The sequence below is a fragment of the Lutra lutra genome, chromosome 4 (genome assembly GCF_902655055.1).
Source record: "Lutra lutra chromosome 4, mLutLut1.2, whole genome shotgun sequence".
Classification (NCBI taxonomy): domain Eukaryota; kingdom Metazoa; phylum Chordata; class Mammalia; order Carnivora; family Mustelidae; genus Lutra; species Lutra lutra.
The window spans coordinates 16,453,417-16,477,222 of record NC_062281.1 but is presented as its reverse complement, the minus strand read 5'-3'; the positions used below and the strand labels follow the sequence as shown (position 1 = coordinate 16,477,222).

Sequence of the window (23,806 nt, the reverse complement as noted above, 5' to 3'; positions counted from 1 at the left end):
ACCAGTTGCTTAATATGACTTTGACCTTGAACTATTTAAGTACTGACAGTGTGTTTGGAAGCCTAGTTCCAGTTTTGACTAGTATTTTCTGAATAGCTTTGGCTAAATAATTTATTGTTTCTATTTGCAACGTTGCTCCCTTCCTCTTGAGTAACCTTCATTTAGGCACATAAGTTCAAACATGATTTATAATTGATACAGTGATTAAGACAAAAATTAAGTGATAAGGTATTTTTCTAGAAAGGATACACAATAAATGTTATCATCTTAATGATTAAATTGTGCTTACTGAACCCCATATTCTGCCAGTGTCTTAAATGGTCCCTTGTTGTTAATTAGGTACCTTTGAAATCATTATCCTTTGGGTTTCTATTTGATATCAGGGAAGTGTGACATATTAAGTAGCTGGGCTATCCAGGTGTCAAAGGTTAGTGCGTTATAAATCAATAAGTATTTATCAAATTCCTACTTTTCTATAAAATCCTTGTGGGCAGGGATCATGTGTTTTTCATTCCTCCCATTTGTGGATTGCAAATTATCTGGAACATATAAAGTTTAGTGACATGTAATCCAAAACTTTAAAAGCAGGATAAGAAATGCCCAAATTACAAACAGATTATATTACAAAGGTTTCCCTTTTCTTAACATAGTTTTCTATAGAAATATGTATGTGTTTCTTTAGAAATAACTATGTAAATAGAAATGTAATAGAAATATGTTAATGATCATGACATATTACAATGTATACTTATAAGTAGCTATCATGTTACATATATGTGAAGTTTCCAAGCTGGAGCATAAACTCCAGTTGATCCCATAATAAATAAAGTAACCAGACTGCTACTTTATTTTAAATACCATTAGATATATTTTAATATATGATAAGACTCTTAAGGATTGTCACTAGGCCAGGTTTCCCTACAAAGCAAAACTCTGACTCACACCACTGCTAATTCCCCAAGCCAGATCCTGAAGCTGGATTGGGACATAGCAGAGAGAGAGAGAAGGCATAGGGCATTCTTAGGGGTAGTATTCTGCTGGCAGGAAAGGGGACTAAGAGACTTTAGTTTGCATTGTTCTGGCTCCCAGAAAATAATACTAACAACAGTCTCTGCCAAAGTTAGTCCTTCTGATTTATAATGAATTTTCATGTGCAGTAGGCATTTATAACCTGGGGTCTGTGGGATGTCCAGTGGATCTGCGGAAGGAGTTCTGAAATTCAGGAGTGACTCCTCTGAATGGTAGGCTAAGTCTAGACTATCTGCACACTTTTTTATTATTATCATTATGTTCAGTCAGCCTCTCAACACTTTTTTTAAGAGAGGATGATTCTCAAAGGGCTCTGTGACTCAAACAAGTTAATAGCCCAAGAGACATGGTCTCAATTGTACCCATAACCAATTGATGGGGGAAATAATATAAGCATTATTATCTCAAGGTCCTCCCCCATTCAGAAGCCATTGGTAACAGGTAGTGGCCCTACAAAGTCCATCAGCCACATGACCAGGTGAGTGAGGGTCAAAGTGCACAGGTGTGTGAGCAGGACAGGTGGCTGGTGAAGAAAGAACTGGAAGGAATAAAAAGGTAGGTAGAGGGAATTCCCACAGGAAAATCTTGTGAGAAAATGGAAAGAAGAAAGGGGAGATGGAGTGTACTTGAAGGAATGAGAAAAGCCTGAAAAATAGTAAGTCTATATTTTTATCTAAGGGACACAAAAAATACCTGTAAAAGGCACAGTCACTCGCTTAAGGAGCTCATACCCTTGATGGGGTATGGAGAACTTGGGACAAACACATAGACATAAAACTATAAGTTGACTAAAAGTGAGTACTATTTTATGGATCCCACAGTAATGATGTCAGTGTACATAGCAGGGGCCCAGTAAACATTTTGTACATTTTGTACAACATTTTCATATTGATATCATGTTGTATATCATGTTGATGGTAGATACCATGAGAATAAAAATAGAATTAGTGATCAATGTGCAGTACTGTTCACTGCCATACATGGTTAGATAAAGCATGGATTAACAGCGGGAAAGCCAGAGCACCGAGACCACTTTGGCTGTACCAGAAAAGATGGGTAATATTTTATGAAACAAAGATGCAGTCAAGGGAATGTTTAGACAAATGTTGGAGAATATAGTGATATTTGTCTGATTAAAACTCAGGGAGTGAAAGCAGGAAGGGAGCCCTATGAATCAAAATTCCTCATGTGACAGGGGAAGTGATATGCCCATTACAAGTTCAGGGCTATAGTCAGCTCTCTTGACTCCTGGACTTAGAATTTCTCCACTACTCCATGCTGCCATGTTTTAAAGTAGTGAGAATAAAGCTAGGTAGATAAGATGAGGCCTGATTAACAGGGCATTGTATCTGGGAATAGAGGTTTGGGTATTGAAAATCCAAGGTATGAATAGAGGAGCATCATAGAGGAGACACTGGCCAGTGAAGGAAAACTAATCCTGGGTTTACACAATGAAGAAAGAATTAGTTCCATTATACAATCAGTAAACACCAGATGGCTTGGCAAGTACCTAGTATCAGAATGAGAAATTTGGCATCTGGGGATTTAACATAAACACTAAAGATAACCAGGGCACACAGCAGTGTGGCCCAGACCTTGGACAGCAGCCACTAGAGCCTAAAGGATGATGGGTGTTAGCCAAACATTCATGAGTATCAAAGACACTTCCTAGTCACAGCACAGAAAGCATGGATAGACCGGATGTCTGTGGATGTACAGAGCAATTTCACATGCTTGACACATGAGTGGAATATGGCCCTTTAAGGAAAGTCTTATTAATCATTATTTTAAACTATGTGACCCGCGATTTGTTTCCCCAAGCCCTGTCAGATGCCTTGTGCCTGAGATGCCAGCTTCACAATATAGCCTTCCACAGTTGTAGAAAACATGTTTCCTACAGATAAGATTCATGTGATGGCAAATCCATCACTTTAATCATTTTTAACCATCCCTCGACATTGTTTAGAATGGTTGCAAGCTTTTCCTTGACAACAGTCACCGTAACTGAATCACGGACTTCCATAACACATTGAGGGAAAAGGCAAAAGATCCTTAGGTCATCCTTATATTTCTTTTTTTATTTTATTTTATTTATTTGACAGACGGAGATCACAAGCAGGCAGAGAAGCAGGCAGAGAGTGAGGAGGAAGCCGGCTCCCCACTGAGCAGAGAGCCCGATGCGGGGCTCGATCCCAGGACCCAAGGATCATGACCTGAGCAGAAGGCAGAGGCTTTAACCCACTGAGCCACCCAGGCACCCCCATCCTTATATTTCTGTTTTAAAGGCAGAGTTATCAGGATTCAAGGTGTTTTTTCAGGAAAGATTTACATAGAGTGAAATGCACTGTACCTCAGTGTAAGTTCAGGGAGATTGCGTGAAGGCATGCCACCCAACCTACCTATGCCCCTGTAAACTACAGAACATTTCAATCACCTCAGGAAGTTTCCTCACACCCGCTCCTAACAAATTCTACCCCACGCCAGGCAATTGGTGTTCAGACTTCTATCAGCATAAATCAGGTCTGCCTGTTCTAGTACCTCATAAGCAGAATCGTGAATGGATACTGTTACCTTGTCTGGCATTTTCAGTCAGCATACTGTTCTTCAGTATTTGTCCATGTTGCTGTATGTGCATCAGTAGTTCTTTTCGTTTTGGGGCAGTATGTCATTGTATAAATATACCACAGTTTTTTTTATCCATTCTACTGTTGATGGACATTTGGATGGTTTCCAGATTTGGGAAATTATAAATAAAGCAGCTATGAACAATCTCATACTAAGTTTTTGTGGACATGTGATTTAATTTCTCTTGAATAAACACATAAAAATGGTTGTGTTGGGCATAGGATAGATACCTGTTTAACTTTATAAGAAGCTGCCAGTTTTCCAGAGAGGGTATACCATTTTACATTTGCACCAACAACGTATGAGGATTTTAATTGTTTCATATCCTTGCCAATGTTTGGCATTGATATTTTTCATTTTAGCTATATAGTAGGTGTGTATTGGTGTCTCATTGTGATTTCAATTTGCATTTGCATGTTGAAAGTTATACTGAGCACTTTTATATGTGTTTATTGCCATTTAAACATCTTTGTATATGTGTGTGATATATCTCTTTATGTGTGTGCCAGTTTTCTGGGTGGTAGGGCATTTTGTCTTTTTATTTTTGATTTGCTAGAGAACTTTATGTGGCATTGTGAATATTGTCTTCCCATCTGTTTTTTGATAAGCAGAAAATTTTTATTTTTGGTGTCTAATTTATTAGGTCTCTTCTTTTTTTTCTTTTAAAAATTATTATTTTTTATTATTATGTTCAATTAGCCAACAGGTTTTTTCTTCTATGGTTAGAGTTTTTTGTGTTCCAAGAAATCTTTGTCTATGCTAAGTTACAAAGATAATTGTTATGCTTTCTTCTAGAAACTTCATAACTTTAGCTTTTATGTTTAGGTTGATGATCCATTTTAAGTAATTTTTTTCTGTAAACATGAGGTAGAGATCAGGTTCATTTTTTTCCCACATGAACGTCCAGTTGTTGAAGCATTACTTATTGAAAAGTCTTTCTGCTGCCCACTGAACATCCTTAGTGACTTTATCCAAAAAATCAGCTAGCTTTTTATGTGCCTGTATATTTCTGGACTAATTTCTGGACTCTTAATTCAGTCTCATAGTCCTTTTCTCCATCCTTATATCAATTTCAAACTGTCTTTATTCTGTAGCATTATAGTAAGTGTCCAATCAAGTCCAATATTGCCTTGGCTCTTCTAAGTACTCTGCATTTACACATGAATTTTAGGACCAATTTGTTAATTTTGACCAAAGAGCCCACTGGGATTTTGACTGGGATTACACAGAACCTAAAGAAAAAATTGGGAAGAACTGGCATTTTAGCAATATTGCACCTTCTAATTCATAAACATCTCCCAATATTTCTAGGTCTTTAATTTCTCTCAGGAATGTCTTATAGTTTTCAGTGTACAGTTCCTTTACATTTTCCATTAGATTGATCCCTAAGTATTTTGTTTCCGATGCAATTAGAAATTATTTTTAATTCATATTCCACTTAGGTCCCTTTGCCTTCTGGTCTTCTTAATATAACTGTCTTAAGTATTTCCTCTACATACATTGAACGTTCTGGATCAGATGGCACATAAATTTAGTTTAAGCCATCAAATGTGACTGAAGAAACTCAGGAATTAAAAACAGTTTATGAGAAATAAGTGAGAAATCCAGTGGGTGGGGCATGTAAGGAAGCATCCTGAAGGCGGCAGACTCAGCACTGCGGCCTTTGACTTTCTCCCTTTCTTCTTTCTGCAGTGGGGCTCAGTGCTCACAGATGGAGCAGACGTTTTAAGAGCGTGAGAATGAAGAAACATGAGAAAGCCAGAAGGATCTCTGGTCGCCGAAGGCATCGTGAAGCTGCCATACCACCCTACTCTACCTACCTCCAGATTTCTTGCTATGAGGAAAAATAAAAGCAATTTAGTTGAACTAGTATGGGGGAGAGGAGCCCTCCTGACTTAAGTTTCTGATTCCACAGCTTGGGGTAGGGCCCTGAAGCCTGCATCTTTAGGACCGGCTTCAAGTGATTCTCATGCTGGTAACCCAAGGATCATCCTGAAGGAACTCTTGTTTGGCATGTGTATATAGGAGATTTCATGATAACTGGACTGCAAGGGTAGCAATTCAAGTAATAAATTACTAGGAGTATGTAGAAGCTTACAAATGACAGGGCGCCTAGGTGGTTCAGTTGGTTAAGTGCCTGACTCTTGATTTTGGCTCAGGTCATGGTCTCAGGGTCATAGGCTTGAGCCCTGTCTCCAGCTCCATACTCAGCCTGGAGTCTGGTTGTCCCTCTCCCTCTGCTCCCCAACCTCTCGCTCCGCAATCCACATGTTCCCCAGCACTAGGTCAATGCACCCCCCCATACGAAGGTACACAAAATAACAGTTGAGTAAATGCACAAATGAATAAGTGAGCAATGTTGAAGATAGTCTTTATTTCACAGAAGATTGTAGGTATTTGTTTCCTAGGACTGTCAGAACAAATTGTCACAAACTTGGTGACTTAAAACAATAGAGATTTATTTTGTCATAGTTCTGGAGGCTAGCAGTCTGAAATCAAGCTGAGCCAAGCTCCGTTTGAAGGCTGTAAGGAAGAATCCTTCCTCTTCTCCTAGCTTCTGATGGCTCCAGCAAACCCTGGTGTTCCTTGGGCTATAGCCCCTTTCCTCCAGTCTTTCACTTCATCATCACATGACCTTCCCCCTCTGTGTGCGTCTTGTGTCCTCTTCTCTTCTTAGAAGGACACCAGTCATTGGATTGAGCACCCACCTTGGTCCACTATAACCTAACCTTAACTAATTACACCTGCTAAGACTTTATTCCCAAATGAGGTTACCTTCAGGTGGATGTGAATTTGAGGGAGGACACTATTCAGACCACTACATTTTGTTTGCAGGACATTCTTCAGAATGCTTCAAGAGTTTTTTTGTTTTTTGTTTTGTTTTGTTTTTTTTTTTTGCCAATACATCTTTAACAGTTCATAGGATTTGTAACTTAATTGTATTTGCTAAAGCATAACCTGGAGAACTAAAAGAAATTTGGGTGTGGTCATATAACCAATATCAATTATGGTTGAAGTATCCTGGAATACGAAGGGCAGCCAGAAAAACAGGAATAGGAAAATGCCCAAATTTTCATAAGAAAAATAAAGACCAATCCAGGAACTGCTGTTTCCTGCCAACTCTGTGCGTATGTAAATGGCTGGGACCTGGTTGGTTAGTTTCCTGTATAGCCTCCTGTTCCCAAGGAAAGACTCGATGGTTAGAATGCCCTTGGGCTCAGCAGTTTGCATAAGTTGTTTATTAAGGGTTAGGAACACTATTACTTTGCTTATGTTAAGTAGATAAGGATCTGAGAGAGGCTTCTTGAGGGTTTTAATTAAAATAAACTGCTGACATTTAGTGGTTTCTTGCTGAACGTTCATTGTTCCATTAAATGTTCAAATACCATAGAAGCATGAGGGTTTAGCCCCACACACTTTATTGGGGTATTAAAATTGACAAAACTGTAATGTATTTTAAGTGTACAATGTAATGCTTTGATATACATATATATGGGGAAAATTTGTTTTGAGAGAGAGAAAGCAGAAGCAGGGAAGAGGGGCAGAGGGAGAAGGAGAGAGAATCTTAAAACAGACTCCATGCCCAGCAGTGGAACCTGACATGGGGCTCGATCTCACAACCCCAGAATCAAGACCTGAGCCAAAAATCGTAAGTCAGACACTTAACCAACTGAGCCACCCAGACACCCTGGGCAATGTCCACCACAATCAAGTTGATTAACACACCCATCACGTCACATAGTTACTTTTTCTTTTGGTGAAAATGCTTAAGATCTACTCCCTTAGCTATTTTTAAGTGTATAAAACAGTATTATTAACTCCGGTCACCATGCTGTACACTAGATCCTCAGAACCTGTTTATCCTGTAACTGAAAGTTGGTGCTGTCTAACCCACATCTCCTTCAGCCCCCAGCCCTCATCAGCCATCTTTCCTTTCTCCATTTCTATGAGTTCAGCCTTTTTGTTTGTTTGCTTAGATCCCACCTGGGAGATCACAAAATATTTTGACTTTATCTGACTTACTTCCCTGAGCAAAATGCCCTCCAGTTTCATTCACGTGGTTGCAAGTAGCAGGATTTTCTTTTTTTAATGGCTGAATAATAGACTATAATATATAGTCAAATACATATATATATAGTCAAATATATATATATATAAATATAAATATATATATATGTATTTGACTATATATATATTTGACTATATATATTTATGAAAAATGTATTTATGTAATACAGATATCATAGAAATATATGACATATAATATTATATATTTCTATGATATCTGTATTACATAAATACATTTTTCATAACCATTCAGTTATCAATGGACACTTAGATTGCTTCCATATCTTGGCTATTGTGAATAATGCTACAATGAATATGGAGTACAGATACTCTCTCCCAGATAGCAAGTTCATTTCCTTAGGATACATACCCAGAAGTGAGTGGCTGGATCATACAGTACTTCTATTTTTAATGTATGGGAGGTCAGAGTCTCTGACCTCCCACACTGTTTTCCATAGAAGCTGCACAAATTTACATTCCCACCAACAGTGCCCAAGGGTTCTCCTTTCTCCACACCCTCTCCAACACTTGCTGTCTCTTGTCTTTATGATAACAGACATCTTAACAGATGTGAGGTGATAGCTGATTTGCATTTCCCTGATAGGAGTGATGTTGAGCATCTTTTCACAGAACTGTTGACCACTTGCGTGTCTTCTTTGGAAAAATGATTCTTTAGATCCTTGCCCATTTTTTAATCAGGTTATTAGGTTTTTGTTTTGGTTTGGTTTTGTTATTAAGTGTCCCTTATATATTAACCCTTTATTGGATATACAGTTTGCAAATATTTTCTCCCATTCTATAGGTTGCCTTTCCATTTTGTTTCCTTTGCTGTCCAGAAACACTTTAGTTTGTTGTAGTCCCCCTTGTTTATTTTTACTTTTGTTGTCTGTGCTTTTGGTATCACTTCAAAAAAAAAATTATTAACAAGACCAATGTGAAGGAGCTTTTTTGTTATGTTTTCTTCTAGGGTTTTTTTTTTTTTAAAGACACATTTATTCAGTGTCATGATCAGACTATTACATTTAGCAATCAACAGCATGGGTGCAAAAAAAAAAAATCTACATTAAAACCCTTTGTTGGAATGCTTTACACTTTCCACAGAACAGAAACTAAAATAACCTGTTATACAATTAGTCACAAATACAGTCCTCGAGTTTTTTTGCCCATACACATGAGTATTGTCTAAAACATGTCTTCTTTGTAGCAGCTAGGCCCTGCCACCACTGTGCTTGGCTGAGTTCACAAATCTGTTGTAACCTGTAGCTTCCCTGTCACTTCTCTGGCTCTCCTCTCCTGCTAAGCTTTGTTTCCTGGCAGTAATTAAAACCTTCTGCCACTGCTGTAGCTGCTGCTGCTGCTGGAACCACCATAGCCACCTTGGTTTCGTGGTTTGGCGAAGTATTGGCCTCCACCACCATAAGGGCCAGAGCTTCTGCCTCCAAAATTGCCTCCTTTCATGGGTCCAAAATTTGAGGATTGATTGTTGTAATTGCCAAAATCATTATAGCTTCCGCCACCTCCAAAGTTGCTTCCATCATTACCAAATCCGTTATAGCCATCCCCACTGCCACCATATCCACCACCACCTCGACTGCCACCAAAGCCACCTCGACCACTGAAGTTTCCTCCGCGACCAAAGTTGTCATTCCCACCAAAACCACCTCCACAACCACCACCAAAGTTTCCAGAACCACTTCGACCTCTTTGGCTGGATGAAGCACTAGCCATCTCTTGCTTAGAGAGCGCTTTCCTTACTTCACAGTTGTGGCCATTCACAGTATGGTATTTTTGAATGACAATCTTGTCTACAGAATCATGGTCATCAAATGTTACAAAAGTAAAACCCCTCTTTTTGCCACTGCCTCGGTCAGTCATGATCTCAATCACTTCGATTTTCCCATACTGTTCGAAATAATCTCTTAGATGATGTTCTTCAGTGTCTTCTTTAATGCCACCAACAAAAATCTTTTTCACAGTTAAGTGGGCACCAGGTCTTTGAGAATCTTCTCTTGAGACAGCCCTCTTTGGTTCTACAACTCTTCCATCCACCTTGCGTGGCCTTGCATTCATGGCTGCATCCACCTCCTCCACAGTGGCATATGTGACAAACCCAAAGCCTCTGGAGCGCTTGGTGTTTGGGTCTCTCATTACCACACAGTCCGTAAGTGTTCCCCATTGCTCAAAATGGCTCCTCAGACTCTCATCGGTTGTTTCAAAGCTCAGACCTCCGATGAAGAGCTTCCGCAGCTGTTCAGGCTCTTTGGGAGACTCTGACTTAGACATGACGGCGGTGGGAGGGGAGACTTTAACGATGCTTACTCGGCGGCGTCCACGGGCAGAAAGCTCTTCTAGGGGTTTTAAAGTTTCCAGGTCTTACACTTAAGTCTTTAATCCATTTTGCATTGATTTTTGTGTGTGGATAAGCATCCAATTTCATTCCTTTTCATGTGGTTATTCAGTTTTTCCAACACCATTTATTGAAAAGACTATCCTTTCCCCATTGTGTATTTCTGGTGCTTTCCTTGAAATTAATTGACCGTATGTGTGTCAATTTAAAGTTTCGTCAATTTCTTTCCTGTTAAAGAAAGAAGAAAATGTTGGTTAAGTAATAAGAAGAATTATGTTTAAAGCTCATTTAATAGTAAAATGGAGCCCGTAGACCTTCTCCTGCTCTGCAGGTACAAGTTATTTCCCTTGGTTTCTCCTGCCTCTAACATAAGTAGTAGAGATGGAGAGGATTTCCATTTGAAGTTCTGAGCTATCAAAGAGAGCACTGCTCTGGGCAACCATGCTGTCCTGGGCCACTCCTGCCACCTTTCCTACTATGTACCTAGGCTGGCTCAAAATACCTGTATGCTCTCCTCCAGGTGCAGGTACCAGACCTTGCAGCCCTTACTGAAACTTGTGGGTTAATAGGTAGGGAGTTTGTGATTCTCTTCCTCTCCCTCAAGACTTATTCCCCTGAGTAGGGCTGTAGAGTGAAACCCCTTTGCTACTCCAGCATTGCCAATACCCCGTTTTGTCTAGAATGCACCCTTCCTGTCTAACCTTGATGGACTCTTTAGGAAGTATTATAAGATAAAACTCTGGAGCTTTCAGGTTGTGTCCTTGGATTCCTTCTGAGTATCCCCTCTCATGGGTTGAGTTTCCTACTGGGCCATCCTACCCCCAGCATAGACCATTTAACCAAGCAGAGCAGATTTCTGTCCAGGACTGAGTCTAGGACAGTGGGAGGTTAGCATGAGAGAACACCATTTATTTCATCATTCACTCACTTACGTGTTCCTTAATCATACAGTCACTCATTCAAGAAGCATTTATTGAATATTTACTCTGCACAAGTTATTTTGCTGCCATGACCAGTGAGGTACAGTGATGAACACGACAGCAGAGTCTCTGCCCTGCATGACAAAGCTGAAGAGAAACATTATATAAGTGATGAACAAATTAAGAAGGTCACAAGTTGTTTTGGAAGGAGTCAAGATGGCGGAGAAGTAGCAGCTGAGACTACTTCGGGTAGCGGGAGATCAGCTAAATAGCTTATCTAAAGATTGCAAACACCTACAAATCCAACGGGAGATTGAAGAGAAGAAGAACAGCAATTCCAGAAACAGAAAATCAACCACTTTCTGCAAGGTAGGACTGGCGGAGAAGTGAATCCAAAGCGACTGGAAGATAGACCGCGGGGGGAGGGGCCGGCTCCCGGCGAGCGGCGGAGCAACGGAGCAAAATCAGGACTTTTAAAAGTCTGTTCCGCTGAGGGACATCGCTCCAGAGGCTTAACTGGAAGCCCAGGCGGGGTCAGCGCGGCCTCAGGTCCCGCAGGGTCGCAGAAGGATCGGGGGTGTCTGAGTGTCGCAGAGCTTACTGGTATTAGAACAGGGAAGCCGGCTACAGAGACAGAGCCGAGGAGTGACACTCAGCTCGGGGTTACCTTGAACCGGTCGCAGGCTCGGTCAGCTCGGAGCGCGGCCGGAGGCCAGGGTGGCGGGAGTCATTGGGCGCTGTTCTCTGAGGGCGCACTGAGGAGTGGGGCCCCGGGCTCTCGGCTCCTCCGGGCCGGACACCGGGAGGCCGCCATCTTCACTCCCGTCCTCCGGACTCTACGGAAAGCGCTCAGGGAACAAAAGCTCCCGAAAGCGAACCCGAGCGGATGACTCAGCGCGGCCCCGGGTAAGGGCGGTGCAACTCCGCCTGGGGCAAAGACGCTTGAGAATCACTACAACAGGCCCCTCCCCCAGAAGATCAACGGGAAACCCAGCCAGGACCAAGTTCACCTACCAAGGAGAGCGGCGGAATTCCAGAGGAGAAGAAAGCAAAGCACGGAACTCATGACTTTCTCCCCATGATTTTTTAGCCTTGCAGTTAATTTAATTTTTTTTTCTTTTTCAATTTTTTTTTCTTTTTCTCTTCTTCTGCTGAATTTTTTTTAACTTTTACCGTTTTCTTTTTTTTTAACGTTTTTTAAATAGTTTATCTAATATATATTTTTTTTTCCTCTTTTTATATTTTTTCTTTATCGGCTTCCTTTTTTTTAATAGTTTCTTTTTTCTTTCTTTCTTTCTGAACCCCTTTTTATCCCCTTTCTCCCCCCTCACAATTCGGGATCTCTTCTGATTTGGCTAAAGCATATTTTCCTGGGGTTGTTGCCACCCTTTTAGTATTTTACTTGCTCCTTCATGAACTCTTATCTGGACAAAATGACAAGGCGGAAAAATTCACAACAAAAAAAAGAACAAGAAGCAGTACCAAAGGCTAGGGACCTAATCAATACAGACATTGGTAATATGTCAGATATAGAGTTCAGAATGATGATTCTCAAGGTTCTAGCCGGGCTTGAAAAAGGCATGGAAGATATTAAAGCAACCCTCTCAGGAGATATAAAAGCCCTTTCTGGAGAAATAAAAGAACTAAAATCGAACCAAGTTGAAAACAAAAAAGCTATTAATGAGGTGCAATCAAAAATGGAGGCTCTCACTGCTAGGATAAATGAGGCAGAAGAAAGAATTAGCGATATAGAAGACCAAATGACAGAGAATAAAGAAGCTGAGCAAAAGAGGGACAAACAGCTACTGGACCACGAGGGGAGAATTCGAGAGATAAGTGACACCATAAGACGAAACAACATTAGAATAATTGGGATTCCAGAAGAAGAGGAAACAGAGAGGGGAGGAGAAGGTATATTGGAGAGAATTATTGGAGAGAATTTCCCCAATATGGCAAAGGGAACAAGCATCAAAATCCAGGAGGTTCAGAGAACCCCCCTCAAAATCAATAAGAATAGGTCCACACCCCGTCACCTAATAGTAAAATTGACAAGTCTTAGTGACAAAGAAAAGATTCTGAAAGCAGCCCGGGAAAAGAAGTCTGTAACGTACAATGGTAAAAATATTAGATTGGCAGCAGACTTATCTACAGAGACCTGGCAGGCCAGAAAGAGCTGGCATGATATATTCAGAGTACTAAAGGAGACAAACATGCAGCCAAGAATACTATATCCAGCTAGGCTATCATTGAAAATAGACGGAGAGATTAAAAGCTTCCAGGACAAACAAAAACTGAAAGAATTTGCAAATACCAAACCAGCTCTACAGGAAATATTGAAAGGGGTCCTCGAAGCAAAGAGAGACCCTCAAAGTAGTAGATCAGAAAGAAACAGAGACAATATACAATAACAGTCACCTTACAGGCAATACAATGGCACTAAATTCATATCTCTCAATACTTACCCTGAATGTTAATGGGCTAAATGCCCCAATCAAAAGACACAGGGTATCAGAATGGATAAAAAAACAAAAACCATCTATATGTTGCCTACAAGAAACTCATCTTACACCCGAAGACACCTCCAGGTTTAAAGTGAGGGGGTGGGAAAGAATTTACCATGCTAATGGACATCAGAAGAAAGCAGGAGTGGCAATCCTTATATCAGATCAATTAGATTTTAAGCCAAAGATTATAATAAGAGATGAGGAAGGACACTATATCATACTCAAAGGAACTGTCCAACAAGAAGATCTAACAATTTTAAATATCTATGCCCCTAACGTGGGAGCAGCCAACTATATAAACCAATTAATAACAAAATCAAAGAAAAACATCGACAAGAATACAATAATAGTAGGGGATTTTAACACTCCCCTCACTGAAATGGACAGATCATCCAAGCAAAAGATCAACAAGGAAATCAAGGCCTTAAATGACACACTGGACCAGATGGACATCACAGATATATTCAGAACATTTCATCCCAAAGCAACAGAATACACATTCTTCTCTAGTGCACATGGAACGTTCTCCAGAATAGATCACATTCTTGGTCCTAAATCAAGTCTCAACCGGTATCAAAAGATTGGGATCATTCCCTGCATATTTTCAGACCACAATGCTCTAAAGCTAGAACTCAATCACAAGAGGAAATTTGGAAAGAACCCAAATACATGGAGACTAAACAGCATCCTTCTAAAGAATGAATGGGTCAACCAGGAAATTAAAGAAGAACTGAAAAAATTTATGGAAACAAATGATAATGAAAACGCAACGGTTCAGAATTTGTGGGACACAACAAAGGCAGTCCTGAGAGGAAAATATATAGCGGTACAAGCCTTTCTCAAGAAACAAGAAAGATCTCAGGTACACAACCTAACCCTACACCTAAAGGAGCTGGAGAAAGAACAAGAAAGAAACCCTAAACCCAGCAGGAGAAGAGAAATCATAAAGATCAGAGCAGAAATCAATGAAATAGAAACCAAAAAAACAATAGAACAAATCAACGAAACTAGGAGCTGGTTCTTTGAAAGAATTAATAAGATTGATAAACCCCTGGCCAGACTTATCAAAAAGAAAAGAGAAAGGACCCAAATAAATAAAATCATGAATGAAAGAGGAGAGATCACAACGAACACCAAAGAAATACAGACAATTATAAGAACATACTATGAGCAACTCTACGCCAACAAATGGATGCATTCCTAGAGACATATAAACTACCACAACTGAACCAGGAAGAAATAGAAAGCCTGAATAGACCCATAACCAGTAAGGAGATTGAAACAGTCATCAAAAATCTCCAAACAAACAAAAGCCCAGGGCCAGACGGCTTCCCGGGGGAATTCTACCAAACATTTAAAGAAGAACTAATTCCTATTCTCCTGAAACTGTTCCAAAAAATAGCAATAGAAGGAAAACTTCCAAACTCATTTTATGAGGCCAGCATCACCTTGATCCCAAAACCAGACAAGGATCCCAACAAAAAAGAGAACTACAGACCAATATCCTTGATGAACACAGATGCAAAAATTCTCGCCAAAATACTAGCCAATAGGATTCAACAGTACATTAAAAGGATTATTCACCACGACCAAGTGGGATTTATTCCAGGGCTGCAAGGCTGGTTCAACATCCGCAAATCAATCAATGTGATACAACACATTAATAAAAGAAAGAACAAGAACCATATGATACTCTCCATAGATGCTGAAAAAGCATTTGACAAAGTACAGCATCCCTTCCTGATCAAAACTCTTCAAAGTGTAGGGATAGACGGCACATACCTCAATATTATCAAAGCCATCTATGAAAAACCCACCGCAAACATCATTCTCAATGGAGAAAAACTGAAAGCTTTTCCGCTAAGGTCAGGAACACGGCAGGGATGTCCGTTATCACCACTGCTATTCAACATAGTACTAGAAGTCCTAGCCTCAGCAATCAGACAACAAAAGGAAATTAAAGGCATCCAAATCGGCAAAGAAGAAGTCAAACTATCACTCTTCGCAGATGATATGATACTCTATGTGGAAAACCCAAAAGACTCCACTCCAAAACTGCTAGAACTTGTACAGGAATTCAGTAAAGTGTCAGGATATAAAATCAATGCACAGAAATCAGTTGCATTTCTCTACACCAACAACAAGACAGAAGAAAGAGAAATTAAGGAGTCCATCCCATTTACAATTGCACCCAAAACTATAAGATACCTAGGAATAAACCTAACCAAAGAGACTAAGAATCTATACTCAGAAAACTATAAAGTACTCATGAAAGAAATTGAGGAAGACACAAAGAAATGGAAAAATGTTCCATGCTCCTGGATTGGAAGAATAAATATTGTGAAAATGTCTATCCTACCTAAAGCAATCTACACATTTAATGCAATTCCTATCAAAGTACCATCCATTTTTTTCAAAGAAATGGAACAAATAATCCTAAAATTTATATGGAACCAGAAAAGACCTCGAATAGCCAAAGGAATATTGAAAAAGAAAGCCAAAGTTGGTGGCATCACAATTCCGGACTTCAAGCTCTATTACAAAGCTGTCATCATCAAGACAGCATGGTACTGGCACAAAAACAGACACATAGATCAATGGAACAGAACAGAGAGCCCAGAAATGGACCCTCAACTCTATGGTCAACTCATCTTCGACAAAGCAGGAAAGAATGTCCAATGGAACAAAGACAGCCTCTTCAATAAATGGTGTTGGGAAAATTGGACAGCCACATGCAGAAAAATGAAATTGGATCATTTCCTTACACCACACACGAAAATAGACTCAAAATGGATGAAGGATCTCAATGTGAGAAAGGAATCCATCAAAATCCTCGAGGAGAACACAGGCAGCAACCTCTTCGACGTCAGCCGCAGCAACATCTTCCTAGGAACATCACCAAAGGCAAGGGAAGCAAGGGCAAAAATGAACTTTTGGGATTTCATCAAGATCAAAAGCTTTTGCACAGCAAAGGAAACAGTGAACAAAACCAAAAGACAACTGACAGAATGGGAGAAGATATTTGCAAATGACATATCAGATAAAGGGCTAGTGTCCAAAATCTATAAAGAACTTAGCAAACTCAACACCCAAAGAACAAATAATCCAATCAAGAAATGGGCAGAGGACATGAACAGACATTTCTGCAAAGAAGACATCCAGATGGCCAACAGACACATGAAAAAGTGCTCCATATCACTCGGCATCAGGGAAATACAAATCAAAACCACCATGAGATATCACCTCACACCAGTCAGAATGGCTAAAATTAACAAGTCAGGAAATGACAGATGCTGGCGAGGATGCGGAGAAAGGGGAACCCTCCTACACTGTTGGTGGGAATGCAAGCTGGTGCAACCACTCTGGAAAACAGCATGGAGGTTCCTCAAAATGTTGAAAATAGAACTACCCTATGACCCTGCAATTGCACTGCTGGGTATTTACCCTAAAGATACAAACGTAGTGATCCGAAGGGGCACGTGCACCCGAATGTTTATAGCAGCAATGTCTACAATAGCCAAACTATGGAAAGAACCTAGATGTCCATCTACAGACGAATGGATAAAGAAGATGTGGTATATATACACAATGGAATACTATGCAGCCATCAAAAGAAATGAAATCTTGCCATTTGCGATGACGTGGATGGAACTAGAGGGTATCATGCTTAGCGAAATAAGTCAATCGGAGAAAGACAACTATCATATGATCTCCCTGATATGAGGGAGAGGAGATGCAACATGGGGGGTTGAGGGGGTAGGAGAAGAGTAAATGAAACAAGATGGGATTGGGAGGGAGACAAACCATAAGTGACTCTTAATCTCACTAAACAAACTGAGGGTTGATGGGGGGAGGGGGTTGGGAGAGGGGGTGGGGTTATGGATATTGGGGAGGGTATGTGCTATGGTGAGTGTTGTGAAGTGTGTAAACCTGGCGATTCGCAGACCTGTACCCCTGGGGATAAAAATATATGTTTATAAAGCTGTAAAAAAAAAAAAAAAAAAGAAGGTCACAAGTTGTGGGAACACACTGAAGAAATCAGCAAGATATTGAAGAAAAGCAACCTGGAAGGGGACACTTCAGACAAGGTGGTCCAGGAATGCTCTGAATGAATTAGTAACGTCTGAGCTGAGACATAAAGATGAAGAGGAGGGAGCCGTATGAAGACCTGAGGAAGAGCATCTTCTAGAGAGGAAGCTGATGGAAATGCTGACAGATGGCAAAGAACCTGGAACACTCTGTGGGACTGGGCAGGCCAGACCATCCTCGGCTTTGTGGCATGTGTAAGTGAAATTTTATCCCAAGAACAGTGGGAAGACATCGAATGGTTTGGAGCTGCAGGAGAGACATGATCAGATTTATGTATTAAAAAGAGAGCTCTGGCTGCTGTATAGAGAACAAATTCTAGGTACACCTGGGGGTTCCAGTTAAAAGCTAGAGTCATCTGGACAGGAGATAATGGTGAAGACAATGACAGTGGAGAGCTAGTGGCATGCCCAGGAAAGTTTTTGGACCTAGAACGGACAACACTTGCTGAAGGACTGGTAATTGAAGAGTGAGAAAGGAAGAATGCCAGATTGACTCCTGAGACTTGTTCTTGAAAGGCTGGGCAGGCAGCAATGCCAGTTTCTGGATGGAGCAAACTGAAGGAGGCTGTCCCTGTGGTCTCTCCCTGGCGCCCTGTGAGCTGATGGAGGCAGACAGGAATGTGGGCTGCAAATGTGCTCCCTTCACTTTGGTGATAGGAAACACCAGTGGCCAACTTGGCCTTGTCCTTTCCTGCAATTCTCCTAATGACTCCATGAGGGGGTCCTATAATACCCTGAGACAGAAAAGAGGTAAGAAAGTGAGCAACACCAACAAGGTCACAGCATGGGTCTTCTCCTTCCTCTTCCTCTCCTTCTCCTTCTTCTTTTTTTTTTCCATGGAAGATAATTCGCTTATTTATGCAATGAATGAAAACACACCTCCAAACACCTTCCATGACGAGGCATTGTTCTGGAGTGACGGTGACAACGACAATAATGATGACGATGATGACCATGATCATGAAGCAACAGCCAGAAAGTTTCAAACTCTCCTATGTGCCAGGCAGTCTGTTGAGGACTTCACATACATAAAATTCTGGAACTCTCCAGCAGTTCTGTGAGAGGTAAAATTATTGTCACCGTGTAAAGATAAACTGAAGCTCAGAGAGCTTAAGTGACTTGCCTTAGGTAGCAGGGTAGAGAGGATGAAGCCAGGGGTGGAAATCTCCCCAGAAGAACTCCTGAAAAACCTAAATCTGTGTCTGTCCTTCTAAGCTCTGTCCCCTTCTCATCTCTCATGGCGCTGGTAGAACATAGTTGCTCCGCATTGAGCACCTGGAATGTGCTTTTTAAACCTGCATTCAGATGGTGTGTGTGTGTGTGTGTGTGTGTGTGTGTGTGTGTGTGTTGGGGGGGACCCAGTGGGATCACTTTGAGAGAAGCCACTCTGGTGGCTGGAATTTAAAAGACGGTTTGGAGCCACAGAACGTCTGGACGAGATGGAGCCTTTGAAGCCACCCAGCTGGCCATCAGCAATTTTCTTGTGAGGAAACTGGGATGCGGAGAATTCAGCTCCACATTGTGAATTTACTGCTGTAGAAATTGAGGGCCCGATAATTTCAGTGAAACACGACTCAGGTGGCACAGTTGTTATCCAGTCGAGCTGCTGCATCCACAGGCCCAGCTCTGTCTCTCCCTGACGCCTCCACACTCTGTCTCTCCCTGACAGATCTGCCCTGGATTCCACCGTGACACCCCACATGCCTGCCCTCAGGATGCGGTGCACCCGAGGACTGCTTCGTCCGGCCTCACACCACACGGGTCTTGTGTTACCCTGCACTGGTTAGTGTCTCTCTGTGACACAGCTTCGTCGTAGAGCAGGCAGAAGCCGGGACTCACAGGTCCGTCGTGCAGGTGATGTGAAATTTAGGTAAGTAAGACTTTCACAGGACAAGGCCTGGCAGACATACTCAGAACAAATAATTCACAATAAATAGATGCGTTAGACCATATCTTGAAGTATTCCTCTCCAAGCTTTGCCTTTTCTCGGGTACCCCTTTTTCCCTCTGTTCCCACTCACATTTACAAGGCTTATGGCTTGTGACCTCGGGAGGGAGGTAACAGGAGAGAGCAGGACTAGCCTGTCTGGCTTCCGAAAATTCTTCCTCAAAGCCCAGTCCCCAGGATCAGGGACAAATCCCAGGTAAACGCTAACAGTCTGGGCAAGAAGCCTGCGGGTAGAACGAAAAGGGAAATTTGGCAAAAATGCAGGAGCAGGAGTGAGGGGAAGTGGGGAGCCTGGGTGGTAGATCCAGGCTCTGTGGCGCCTGGGACGTAGCAATCTGTGGCCATCTTTAAGGGGTCAAAAAGGATAAACTACCAGTTATAAGCTAAATAACTCAGGGATATAATTACAGCATAGGGACTATAGCTGATACGACTGTGTTACGTATCTGTAAGTTCCTAAGAGGGTAGATCTGAAAAGTTCTCATCTCAAGAAAAGAGCAATCTGTAACTGTGTGTAGTGATGGATGTTACTAGATTCTTATGGTGATCATCCCGCACTATATGCAAATATGGAATCATTATGTTGTGTGTCTGAAACTAATATAATGTTATATGTCAACTGTACCTCAAAAATGGGAAAAAAGAATATGAAATTACAAATATAAAAATAGGAACAAAAAGGCAAATATGTATCTAGAATAAGAAAAGAAATCCCAACATATGGTTAATTAAAAAAAAACTCACACATATCACAAACATTACAAAATAGAAAAATAACAATATTATTTAATACACCTATTTAAGACCTTTTCTTCATATTTAGCTGCATATCCTTGGATCCCCTCTATATGTGACAATTTTATAGTATCCTTTTCTACATGGAGCGTAGAAATATGATTCAGTCTCTCCTCTAACATGTCAGAGGATTTATTGACATTGGTTTTTAGGATCAGGGGTTGGAATGTATAAAATGTGCAACTTCACGGAACTCTTGCTGGTCTTAATATTGCTGCTAGTTTGTGGCCTACAAGTGTAGGAATTCTGATAAACTCAAATCTGTGTGTTGCCATCTAGTTTTTTTAAAGATTTTACTTATTTCTTAGAGAGAAAGCATGAGTGGGAATGGGGACGGGCAGAGAGGGAGGGAGAAACAGGCTCCACCCTGAGCAGGGAACCCGACGCAGGACTCGATTCCAAGACTCTGAGATCATGACCCGAACTGAAGGCAGACGCCTAACTGTCTGAGCCACTCAGGCACCCTGCCATTTAATTTTTTTTTAAAGATTTTATTTATTTATTTGACAGGCAAAGATCACAAGTAGGCAGAGAGGCAGGCACAGAGAGAGAGAGGAGGAAGCAGGCTCCCCGCCGAGCAGAGAGCCCAATGTGGGGCTCGATCCCAGGACCCCGAGATCATAACCCGAGCCGAAGGCAGAGGCTTTAACCCACTGAGCCACCCAGGCACCCCTAATTTTTTAATTTAAAAAGTATACATAACAGCAACAAAACAGGATTTTAATTTTTTCATCTATGGGGCATTAAGGGCAAAGAACAAATTACTGTCTCCCTTGGTTTTATGCAGAAGAAACGAAGTTGCATTGCTCTCTTTAAAAAAAAATGTTTTTATGTGAAAAGTGTGTTTAACTGTAATGTTTTGGAAGATCCTCAAACAGCAACCACTTGGTTTTAAAATTTCTTGATCAAAAAATCGAAACATGTTGTCAGAGAAATTACCTATTTGTCATTTTTAAGATTAATGAGTCAAGTAACAGGAGATTCTTTTGGAAACTCCCAGGAGGGCCAAAGTGAGACACAAGCATCAGGTAAGACCTTGCCTACTTGTCAGGTACCCACCTTGCCGCCGACTTTGGAGAACCAGGCTGTCCTTCTTTTCCTTCTTACTCTCGGTTCCACGTTCTTGTCCTACAGGAAGTTCCTCTTTGCAGGATATGCACCCGCTATTTTAGCTCTGTTCCACCAAAAGGAGATCTAACTCAGAAAAGCTGAGTACTCCTGAGGTTGAATGATGATCGGTGTAATACTAAGACCTGGAGGCTAGAACACAGGCCTGCAGCAAGAGTCTTGCTTTGAAAGTCCATGGAAACAGCTTAATGAGTTCTGTGTGTTTTTGAAGGGGAAGCAGGTGTCCCAGTGAGTTGAACTTGTGTTGAATATGATGTTTCACTAAATGTCTCTAAACTCTCTAATGTCTAAATGTCACTAGACTCTCAGGATGCCTGGCTGGCTCTGCAGTAGAACATGTGACTCTTGATCTCTGGGTCATGAGTTCAAGTCCCACGTTGGGTGTAGAGATTACTTTAAAAAAAAAAATATATATATATATATATATATATATATATATATATATAAAATACAAAATATAGGGGCGCCTGGGTGGCTCAGTGGGTTAAGCCTCTGCCTTCAGCTCAGGTCATGGTCTTAGGGTCCTGGGATCGAGCCCCACATCGGGCTTTCTGCTCAGCAGAGAGCCTGCTTCCCTTCCTCTCTCTCTGCCTGCCTCTCTGCCTACTTGTGATCTCTGTCTGTCAAATAACTAAATAAAATCTTTAAAAAATATATAAAATATATATATATAATCTACATTATATATATATTATATATATAATCTACATTATATATATATTATATATATAATCTCCATCCCACTCCTAAGCTCTTTTCTAATGTATGGCACATTTATAATGAATGTGCTGTGTTACGTAGTATATTCTGAACCGAATGTTAACCAGACATTGTTGAGAACTGAAGTCTCCATTTAAAAGTATACATGCCTGAAGGTTAAAAGTAGCTTTCTGCACACTAGCTATGGATGTCTTACTTTTGAAACTTGGTTTCTCCTCCATGCCTTTCAACCTTCCACTGCCCAGCTTCAGAGAACATGCTTACATCACCATGGGACACTTGGTCCTGTACCTCCGTGTTAAGAGGCCGGAGGAGGGGTGCCTGGCTGGCTCAGTCCTTAAGCCTCTGCCTCCGGCTCAGGTCATGATCCTAGGGTCCTGGGATCAAGCCCCGCATCCAGCTCCCTGCTCAGCAGGAAGCCTGTGTCTCCCTCTCCCACTCCCCCGCTTGTGTTCCCTCTCTCGCTGTCTCTCTCTCTCTCTCCGTGTCAAATAAATAAATAATATCTTAAAAAACCACAAGAGCCCAGGGGAATCCAGTGGCTAGCCATACAAGTATCTCTATAATTCCTAAGCCTGAATGGCTGGCAAGAACGAAACCACACACGGAAGAGAATGTGATCACATAAATGTATCCCACCAAATCAGACTAAATGTATCCCATCTTAACCTCACCTACCAGCTCCCCAAAATGTCCACATCCACACCCTACCAGAGGGGAAGGTGGCATAGAGTGACACAGTGATCCTAACCATTCGTGGGTAAGTCATCTTACTTTTGCAAATTTTACAAAAACACATGACCTTGTGAAACCAATGTGAAAGGCATCACCCAGGGTCTTCAAAAGGAGCCTATGCACCTGACGACTTTAAGCTTAAACTTTGTCACCATCACAGTAGATCTGCTTCTCAGAACAGGAAAGTGACTCACAAGCCGATGCTCTCCGAAGGTGAACTGTGTGAATGGAGCCACCATGCCTTAATTCGGCTGGGTAGATGGTTCACGTTTAGTCCCCTGAGAGCAGAACAGCCTGACTCTGGAAAGTCATTTCTGGACCAATAGTTATTTACTGTGCGCCTCCTCGCCCAGGCACTGTGCTGAGCATCAGGTCAGACAGAAGGAAACATGGTCCCCTGCTCTCGAGGGGGTCACCTTCGGAGAAGTGGATCTCTGAACCCTGTGGCATGTGCTACGTGTGAGAAAGGAACAGATGTTAATGGCACACCAACAGAGGCATGAATTCCTTCAGAAGGAAGGAGGGGGGGATGGTGGGGGAAGGAGGAGGGGGTGATGCCTGAGCTGAGTTTAGGGGTAAAGTATTTAGGTAGGTAGAGATGAGAGATAAGAATTCTCTTCTGCCTTCTCTCTGGGCTGGGATAGGTCATCCTCTGCAGTGATTTCCTAAAGTCTAAAGGTGGATGGAGCAGCCAGGTGTATAAAGTCATCCAGTGTGCAGAAGGAAGATGGGGAGTGTGTTCAGAGAGTACTAACTGCAGCCACACAAAGGAAGTGATGAAATCCCTAAGCCCTTCTTTTGGAAAGGTAAGGTCTCTTTGCCCATGAAAGCACCCCCTGGTGGAGACATCTAGTAATACAAATATGCTCGTACAGCTTCTCTGAAAAGCCCCAGCTTTTC

General features: G+C 41.4%; 2 long non-coding RNA genes across 2 annotated transcripts; both read left to right on the top strand.

The window, feature by feature from the left end:
• Positions 1–1,706: 1,706 nt before the first annotated feature.
• Positions 1,707–6,990, top strand: LOC125097523 (uncharacterized). Its single transcript, XR_007126548.1, has 2 exons — positions 1,707–1,823; positions 5,347–6,990. It is a non-coding gene; the product is annotated as an uncharacterized LOC125097523 (long non-coding RNA).
• A 3,309-nt stretch (positions 6,991–10,299) lies between these two features.
• LOC125098095 (uncharacterized) lies at positions 10,300–21,778 on the top strand. Its single transcript, XR_007126720.1, has 4 exons — positions 10,300–11,177; positions 17,502–18,331; positions 19,251–19,451; positions 21,281–21,778. It is a non-coding gene; the product is annotated as an uncharacterized LOC125098095 (long non-coding RNA).
• The last annotated feature ends 2,028 nt before the right edge of the window (positions 21,779–23,806 follow it).